Genomic DNA, 10,542 nt, shown 5'->3' with positions numbered 1-10,542 from the left:
TTTTTGCTCTTTATTCTATTAATAGGGTATATTACATTTCTTGATTTTCACATATAGGACCAACCTTGCATTTCTGGGATAAGTCTCCCTTTGTCATGATGCAGTCCTAATTATATGTTGCTGGATTCAGTTTGCTAATATTTTGTTGAGATATTTGTGTCTATATTCATAGAAGGTATCAGTCCATAGTTTCCTTTTCTCATAATGTCTTTGTCTGGTTTTTGTATCAGGACAATGCTGGCCTCATAGAATGAGTTAGAAAGTGTTCCCTCCTTTTCTATTTTTTGGAAGTTTGTGAAAGATTGATGTTATTTTGTGAAATCATCCTGGGCTTTTCTTTCTGTGATATTGAAAAAAAAAATACTAGTTCAATTACTTTACTTGTTACAGGTCTATTCAGTTTTTATTTCTTTTAAAGTGGTTTTTATTGTTTGTGTCTTTTTAAGAATTTGTCCACATCATCTGGTTATCTAACTTATTAACATACATGTTTCCATAGTATTCACTCATAATCCTTTTTATTTCCATAAGGTTGGTGGTAATGTCCCCTCTTTCATTCATGACTTTAGTAATGTGAGTCCTCTCTCTTTTTTCTTGGTCGGTTTAGCCAAAGCTTTGTCAATTTTGTTGATTTTTCTTCAAAGAATCAAATTTTTTGTTTTACTTTGCTCTATTTTTCTACTTTCTCGTACTGCTACTATATTTTATTTCCATCGTTTATCTTTGTTCTTCCTTTCCTGATGAAAGGCTTGACCCCAGGACCCTGGGATCATGACCTGAGCTGTAGGCAGACGCTTAACTGACTGAGCCACCCAGGGGCCCCAAGGGTTTTCTTCTTTAAAAAGAAGAGTCCACAGTTACAAATTTTCCTCTAAGCATGCTTTAGTTCAGCACCATAAGTTGTTTTGTTTTGCTTTTTTCATTTGTATTCATCCCATCTAATTTGTCTTATGATTTCTTCTTTGACTCGTTGGTTATTTAGGAGTATGTTCTTTAATATCTATGTATTTGTGAATTTTCCAAGTTTCCTTTCATTATTGATATATAATGTCATTTTATTGTCATTGGAAAATATACTTTGTATACTGTCAAGTCTTTTACATTGATCCAGGTTGGTTTTATGGCCCTAGCATATGGTCTGTCCTGCAGAATGTTCCCTGTGCTCTTGTTAGATTGAGCACTGTGTAGGTTTAGTCAGTTTACAATGTTGTTCAAGTCATCTGTTTCCTTGATGATCTTCTGTCTAGTTATACTGTTGAATTCTGAGTATTGAAATCTCCAACTCTGACTGTGGAATGATTGAATTCTCTCTTCAGTACTGTCACTGTTGGCTTCATATATTTTGGGGCTTTGTTTTTCTAGATCATCATGAAGCAAATCCCAGATATTATATAATTTTACCTGTAAAGATCTCAGTATGTATACCTAAATGTTAAGAATCTATAAACATTGGGACGCCTGGGTGGCTCAGTCGGTTAAGCGTCTGCCTTCGGCTCAGGTCATGATCCCAGGGTCCTGGGATCGAGTCCCATATTGGGCTCCCTGCTCAGCGGGGGAGCCTGCTTCTCCCTCTGCCTGCTGCCCCCCTGCTTGTGCTCTCTCTCTGACAAATAAATAAATAAATAAAATCTTAAAAAAAAAAGAATCTATAAACATAACAAAAATATCATTGCCTCAACAGTTGAAATTGACAATAGTTTCTTAAATCATTTCTTTTGTCAGAGTCAAATTATCTCATAATTTATTCTTATTTTCACTGAACATTTTAGCTTACTTTCTTTACCCCCTCTTAAAAATGCATGTATCTATATAGCCATCAAGATATAGAACATTTCCATCACCCAGAAGGTTCTCTCATGTCCCACCAATACAATATTGTATATTCATATGTAACTATTGGTCTGATCTCTATCACCACTGCATTAGTTTTGTCTGTTTTTGAAAATCAGCTGACTGGAATTATAGTTTGCACTCTTTTGTGCCTGGTTTCCTTTGCTAGACATTTTGTCTTTGAGTTTGATCTGTGGCATTGCACGTAGCAATAGTTCACTCTTTATCATTGTTCTATTGATTTCCATTGCCTAACTATGAAACCATTCATGTAGTCTATTTTAATGTTCCTGGGCATTTAGATCGTTTCACATAGCACTCAGTGATAGGGTACACATATGTTTAGCTTTAGAAGATAATATCAAGGGGCTCCTGGGTGGCTCAGTTGGTTAAGCGACTGCCTTCGGCTCAGGTCATGATCCTGGAGTCCCGGGATCGAGTCCCGCATCGGGCTCCCTGCTCGGCGGGGAGTCTGCTTCTCCCTCTGACCCTCCTCCCTCTCATGCTCTCTGTCTCTCATTCTCTCTGTCTCAAATAAATAAATAAAATCTTTAAAAAAAAAAAGAAGATAATATCAAAAAGTTTCCAAAGCAGTTATATTAATTTATTCTCTGACATCAAGGTATATGGGTCTCATTTAACCCATATCCTTGCCAATACTAGGTATTGGTGCTACTTTTAAGGACAGTAAGTCTTTAAATCTGACTGCATTGGTTACTCTGTAACACAGTTCTTTCTTTTTTTCTTTCTTTCCTTCCTTTTTTCTTTGTTTTTAGTTTTTGTAGTTGCTTTTGACAGGAGCGCTATTCCTATATAAGCAAACATAATATTTTTTGAACAGCTTACTTAAATCATAATCCAATAAGGTCTATGCATTGCAATTGATTGATATGTCTCTTAGATCTCTTTTAATCTATGGGTTTCCTCTCCATGTTTTTTCTTTCCTCACTAATATTTACTGAGAGAAATGGTCATTTGTCTTATAAAGTCTTTTAGAGCCTGTGTTTTTCTGATTTATCCCTCTGCTGTCACTCATCATTTTCTTCTTTTTTCTGTTATTTGCAATAAATGTATCAAGTTTTACATAATTCTGGTTTGATGTGTTTTGGCTAAAACATTGTATAGGTGGAGTTGTGGTCTTTCCACAGGGACATAAAATCCAGCTGTCACTCTTTTTATGACGTTAACATTCATTAATAATATTGTCTGAGCCTTTATTTCATTATGTGTTGAAAATAGTGATGTTCTTATTTGCCATTCTTTCTTAATTTATTAGCTGAATAATTCTTTAAAGAGAAATTTGCCGTTGTTATCTGGCTAGTCACCTTGAAGTACAACCAGGGAAAACAGGAAGTTACAAGTTAAATATTTGATAGTTTCTCTTTATATACCCATTTTCTGACTGGTAAATTGAATACCTAGCATCCTCCAAAGATGATCGATGAGTTTATTATTTTTGTACTTTTATGATAATCTTATGAGTTTTAATACAAGTGTTTCGATTGTATTTTGTTTCAACAAGCATTTTCTAACCAGAGCTGATATGCATTCCATCTTTGGCTACAGAGAGCCTCCTTGCATTAAATCCTAAATCCTTTTGGTTGTGGTTTAGAAGTTGTTGAGAACATCCTTGTATGGTAGGACAAATGTTCCAGGCTCATCCTGTACATTTCTTGCTCCAGACCTGGATAGGCTTTCTGTACAAGAAGCTTTGGCTCCTTTTGGTGAAGAATGGTATTTAGGATTTACAATATGGACACTAGGGGTGTTTTTTGACACTGGAATAATACTATGTCTAGGCACTTTTAGTGAACAGAACTAGATAACAAAACGTTTAAGGATTACATTTAAAGTGTTAGTAATGACACTTCCAAATTGAATCCAGGAATGTAGGGTTTTCACGTAGCCCCACAAATATTACCTCTTTTCTCCTTTTTTCAATGCTGAAAATTCTGCCTCTCAAGGGTGCCCACATAATTAGTCATTTCCTTTGTACCATAATACACCCACAATAGTATCAGAATACATTTACTGTAACACCATAAACAATATATTTATTACAAACCGTTTGGAATTTTTTTGATTATTTTAGAATATACTTCACTAAGGTTATACAGCATATTTCAGAGATATAAAGTCACTTAAAATGCTTATGTCATCAATGAGGTCATAGGTATATTCATTTGTTTCATCTTTATTTTGGTTACTTTATAAAAGTGATTGTGTTCTATGATTATCTAAATATTTATGTGTTTCCAAAATGCAGTCCCTCTCTTGTATTTGGTACACTTCATTCCAAGTTCTGTTTATCATTATTGTCTAATGATAACCTTCATTATTTTATTGGAAAAAATTCTAACTAGTCATTTATTCATTATGCATATATTGATATTGAAAGTATTAGAATTAATAAGTAAAAGTTAGAGTGTAAGGAGAAATAAGCTGTTAGGCTCCTGGTATACCTAACGGGATATATTAGGTTGTTCTCATACATTTTCTGGTTTTTAATTGCTATTGCAACTTTCTGATTATTTAACTTTAAAATACTACTAGTGAAGCATAAGTAGAGGATCAAATAGGTTAGGTAGTCTTAAAGATTCATGAAGGTAATGAGTGCAAGATTTACATTTAAATCCAGCTCTACAGGAGGGCACTTGTGATGAGCACTGGGTGTTATATGTAAGTGACAAATCACTAAATTCTACTCCTGATACTAATATTACATTATATGTTAACTAACTGGAATTTCAATAAAAACTTGAAACAAGACAAAACAAAACAAAAATAAAAATAAGTCCAGCAATAACCTCAACGACATTCTTTGTAGTGTATCCCATCATATTAAAATAAGTAAACAAATTAATTAATTGATATTCATACAGTTCTTACAGAATTATTTCACACCTTATTGAATCTTCAGAATAATACTGGGAGGAAAGTTTTATCCATGTTTTACAACAGAGGTACTGACTTTAAATCACAACCTTTCTGTGGTACTTATATTTTATGTCTGTTTTCCAGCCACTAACTGTCTAGTAGTATATTGGATGGGATTCAAATTTATATATGCATAATTTAACAAAAAGCTGAGTGGAATGACAGAGTGAGCTATTTTTATATATAAAGGCAGAGTGATGTGTTTTATTTGCTGAATGTTTAGAAAATTTTTCAATACTAGTTTTCACAAATCTTTTAAATTGTTAAGAGTTGCCAAGGTATATGTTCCTGCACACATTCCACTCTAAATTCTGCTGGGTTTTCTTCGCTATACTTTAACATCACAGGTTTTCTGATTTCCATTAAGGAGCACGTTTCATTAGGGATGCAGTTTTCCTTTAAAAATGAGCAACATCCTGATGACATTGAGAGCAGAAATACACAACAGATAAGGTGGTTCAATAAGGCATGTGCATTTGGTTTATCTATTGGGACTGACTGCAGAAGGAGAGTGCATTGGAAGCTGCTAACGTCAATTAGCCAAATCTAAATAAAGGATGGCTGATTATCTATTCTAAGGGGGAATCTTGCCAAGACCTTGATTTAACAGCACATGAAGCCTGAGAATATTTACCAGCTCTGAAACATGGTACAATTTTACAAACTATCTTATCTTTGTTCTCACAGTCAGATTGTCCTGTTTAGCAATTGGTGGCAATGCTCAACTTCAGGCAGTTCTGTGGCCCTTGGTTTGGATAAAATGAATTCCACCATAGCTGAAATATTTTCTGAAATCATCACACAGAGGTAAGGGGCGGGTTTCTTCCACCTTTACCAACCTTGAGCAAAAAACAGGTAGAACAGAAGATACTGATAACACTGTGATAACACTTTTCACAGAAAAAAAGTATTCTCATTATTTTTCTCATTATATAAAACAAGTTTAAAAAGGAAAATAAAATCTTAACTTAAAAGAGTCAGACATCCTGGGTTCTCACCCGATTTATGATCTCCCCACATCCCAGGCCACCAAAGTGAATCAGCCTCTTTGGCTAAATTTTGCCAAATATTTGCCACACCATTTAGGAAGATTAACCTCTGTCTCCCCCAACCCTCTCATTATAGTGGCCATAGTAGATGGCATACGCTAATACTCTATGAACACAGGTCTCACTGGGCTCCTCACTGCAGGATGCACACAGACCCTAGAGAATCTGTATAACTTAGTGAACAGTGGTGGATGGACATGCTGCCATTAACCATTGAATATTTGAGGTGTTTGACTGAAACATAAGTTGAGGCTTAACTAGGGCACATTTACAGTACTTTATTGGGGGAACAGTGATTATTTCCATTATCTTTGATGCAATCATCACAATTACTTTCTGAAGTATGTATTATTCTCTTTTTATAAATGACTTCCCTATGTCCTAATAAAGGGTTTGTATCCAAAATACATAAAGAATTTGTACAAATCAACTCCCCAAAAACAAATAGTCCAATTTAAAAATGGGCAGAAGACATGAACAGACATTTCTCCAAAAAAGACCTACAGATGGCCAACAGACATATGAAAAGATGCTTAACATCATTCATCATTGGGAAAATGCAAATCAAAACTACAATGAGATACCACCTCACATCTGTCAGAATAGCTAAAATCAAAAATATAGGAAAGGACAGATGATGGAGAGGATGTGGAGAAAAAGGAACCTTCCTGCACTGTTGGTGGGAATGCAAATTGGTGCAGCCACTGTGGAAAACAATATTGAGCTTCCTCAAAAAATTAAAAATAGAACTACCCTATGATCCAGTAATCACACTGCTGGGTATTTACCAAAAAATGCAAAAACACTAATTCAAAGGGATATATGCACCCTGATGTTTATAGCAGCATTATTTACAATAGCCAAATTATGGAAGTAGCCCAAGTGTCTATCGATAGATGAATGGATAAAGAAGAAGTGATATGTGTATATACATATATATGCAATAGAATATTATTCAGCCATCAAAAAGAATGAAATCTTGCCATTTGTAAAGACCTAGATGGAGCTACAGAGTATAATCCTAAGCAAAAGACAAAAGTCAGAGAAAGACAAATGCCATATGATTTCACTCATATATGGAATTTAAGAAATAAAACAAATGAACATAGTGGAAAAAGAGAGAGAGAGGCAAACCAGTAAATAGACTCTTAACTGTAGAGACCAAACTGATGGTTACCAGAGGGGAGGTGGGTGGGAAGGATGGGTGAAATAGGTGATGGGGATTAAGGAGTACACTTGTCATGCTGACCACTGAGTGATGTCTAGAATTGTTGAATCACTATATTGCACACCTAAAATGATTATAGCACTGTATGATAACTATACTGGAATTAAAATAAAAATTTAAAAAATAATTTTAAAAATACAAAACTTTCCCATGTCTCGATAATAAGTGGCAGAGACAAGACTTGAAACAAAGTTTGTGTTTCTTGGCCCAAACTCTTTTCGAATATTATTTCTTTGCCTCCACTTACAGTGGTTCTGTAGTCTGAGCTCTGTACTCTAAATTGACAAACCTGAGAAAAGGATAATGATGCTGTCACATGAATAAAAGGAAAAGCCACGGAAAAATATAAAGGAAGAGAAGAGGAAGGGCCTTCAAATAAAGACTTAAAATGTGATCAGACCTCAGCAAATCTAGTTTATAACTTCTATTACATTGTCTATATACTTATCACACACAAATGTCAAAAATAATTATAGTTCATTATAGTCATAATACATCATATAATAAAAGAATGCTTTTGACACCCATTGTCTCATGGTTACTTTTCAATAGTTTTGCAGAATAAGCATTATTATTATTATTATTATCTCCTCCTTATAAATGAAGAAACCAATGCTCAGATAGGTGAAGTGATTTGCTAATGTTTATATACTGAGCAAATTACAGAATTAAGAATTTGAGCTCAGGTCCTCTGACTCCAAATAGTAGATGCATTTTCCTTTTCTTGCAGTCTCCTCCTATAATAAAGGAGCTTCTCTCCAGAGTGGGGACGAATGTTCTCCTAGTTATAGAATTTAGTGCAAGACAATAGGCCAATGCTTCCAGCCCATTTTGCCAAAGAAAACCAAGGAGTTTGTGCTATGGGAGCATCACTTGGTACCTGAGCCTTAATAAGAATAGGGAATTTAGGACTGAAAGTTTATTTTTAAATGTGCTTGCAGTAAATTATATTGGAAATTTTTATGTTAATTTGGCTTTGTATTTTGGAGCAGTTAAAAAATTTTCCTTTAGTGTTAGAATGACCTAAATAACAGAAAAGTCTTAGAATAATAAATCAAGTCATAAAGTTTTTTGACTTTTTGGTTTTTTCTAGTCTGACTACAGTATTTACAACATAGGGTTTGACAAATTAAATCATTAAGAATTATGTGGGTGACTAGTTTTTACTATGTTTGTATATCCTACTTCTAAATTAATAGATCCTGATTTTATAAAGGGTACTATTATTAAGATTGCAGAACTGGACATACTGATATAAAAATGAATCTAAAAAATTTTAACTTTTCTCCTTTTAAGACATTACATTTGGGTTAAAAATTTAGTGAAAATAGATAATATAAAACACACTTAAATTTCAACTATCTTAAAAAAAACATTAATTAACAATCACTATAAGGAAAACTCAATGTTTTTCTTTCCTTTTATTTATTTATTTATTTATTTTTACTGAAGTATAGTTGGCACACAATGTTAAATTAATTCCAGGTGTACAACATAGTGATTCAACAACTCTATACATTATGCTATGCTTACATGTGTAGCAATCATCTGTCACCATACAACCCTATAATAATATCATTAACTATATTCTGTATGCTGTACATTTCATCCCTGTGAGTTATTCCTTCCATAACTGGAAGCCTTACCTACTCCCCTTCACCCTGTTTGTCTATCACCTGACCATCCTCCCCTGTGACAACCATAGTTTGTTCTCTGTATTTATGGGTTTGTTTCTGTTTTTGTTTGGTTCTTTGTTGGCTTGTTCCTTTGCTTTGTTTCTTTAGATTCCACATATAAGTGAAATCATACAATATTTGTCTTTTTCCATCTGATTTATTTCACTTAGGATAATACCCTCTAGGTCCATCCATGTTGTCACAAATGGTAAGATCTCATTCTTTTTGTGTGGCTGAACAATATTCCATTGTATATATTTCTAGTGTATATATATATATACTAGTTATAGTTATATATAACTATATATATACACACCATATCTTCTTTATCCATTCATCTATCAATGAACACTTGGGTTGCTTCCATATCTTGGCTATCATAAATAATGCTGCAATAAACATAGGGGTTCCTGTATCTTTTTGAATTAGTATTTTCACTTTCTTTGGGTAAATACCCAGTAGTGAAATTATTGGATCCTATGGTTTTCCTATTTTTAGTTTTTTGAGAACTCTCCATACTGTTTTTCACAGTGGTTGCACCAATTTGCTTTCCTACCAATGGTACATGAGGGTTCCTCTTTCTCCACATCCTTGCCAGCACTTGTTATTTCTTGCCCTTTTGACATTAGCCATTTTGACCAGGGTAAGGTAATATCTCATTGTGGTTTTGATTTGCCTTTCCCTGATGATTACTGATATTCAGCATCTTCATATGTCTGTTGGCCATCTCTATGTCTTTTTTTTCTTTATCCATTTCCTTAGTTTTTAACCTAAATTAGTAATTGCATTTAAAAAGAATTAAGGAATATCTTGTAAATGAAAAAAAAATGTCTCAAATGAAAAAACAATGTCTCAAACTTAAAATGGTGCTATTAAAATGTTCACTATTGCCTCTTAAAAACTGTTATAATGATGCTAAGCTGACATGTAGAAGACTACTGCATGCACAAAAAGCCCATTATCTTCCTTGAGAGATAATGATCAAGATGGTAATGATATGAACTTGGTCAAGACACACTTGAATGAAACCTGGTCATCTCAAATAGGAGTTCTTTTTTTTTTTTTACTAAGCTTTTATAATAAGGCATTTTAATTATACACATGAAATTTCAAGAAAATGTAATAACAGCAATTAAAAGATTCCATTTAGAATGGCATGAGAAAGACATTGTGGAATCTATTAATTATAAATTCTAGTCTTGCTGTTAGAAAAATGGAAGGGAAATCAAGATTCTTCTCAAATATGACTTTTGTCTCCCTCAATAGTTGCTCTATAAAAAAGATTTTTAGACCAAAACATATTGTTTGTTAAAATATTTGGTTGTAACTTATATTAGATCTAAACGAATGACTTGAGACTGCAGATGTGGACAGCAATTTCGGAGAATAAGCAATTTAGGTAGTGATGTCTAAATGTCATTGCTGGCAGAAGTTCAGAAATAATTCTGCACCTCTGCTGCTCAGCAAGGCATTTTTCTTAAAGAATTAAATGTATTAGAATTGTTTTGGTTAGACTAGAAATGCAAACTCTTACTAACACCACAGTATTAGTGTTTTTATTTAAGCCTGTATACATTTGTATTTCTATTGATTTTCAAATAATCACAAAAAAAAACTTGTGATATTGATTTCTTGAAAAGCAATGATATAACCTACCACTGATATTTTCACATAACAACAAAAGTGGATCTTGATGCAAATTTACTGGTCTATACACATTGTGACTATTTTTAAAACATTATTAGTATGCTATTACTGAGAAATAAAAATGGACATTTTTTTCTCTTAGCTTTGAGGTATAGCTGGCATCAGCTTAAGTTTA

Source organism: Neomonachus schauinslandi, chromosome 6 (assembly GCF_002201575.2).
Source record: "Neomonachus schauinslandi chromosome 6, ASM220157v2, whole genome shotgun sequence".
Classification (NCBI taxonomy): domain Eukaryota; kingdom Metazoa; phylum Chordata; class Mammalia; order Carnivora; family Phocidae; genus Neomonachus; species Neomonachus schauinslandi.
Note: the sequence above shows the minus strand (reverse complement) of the source record.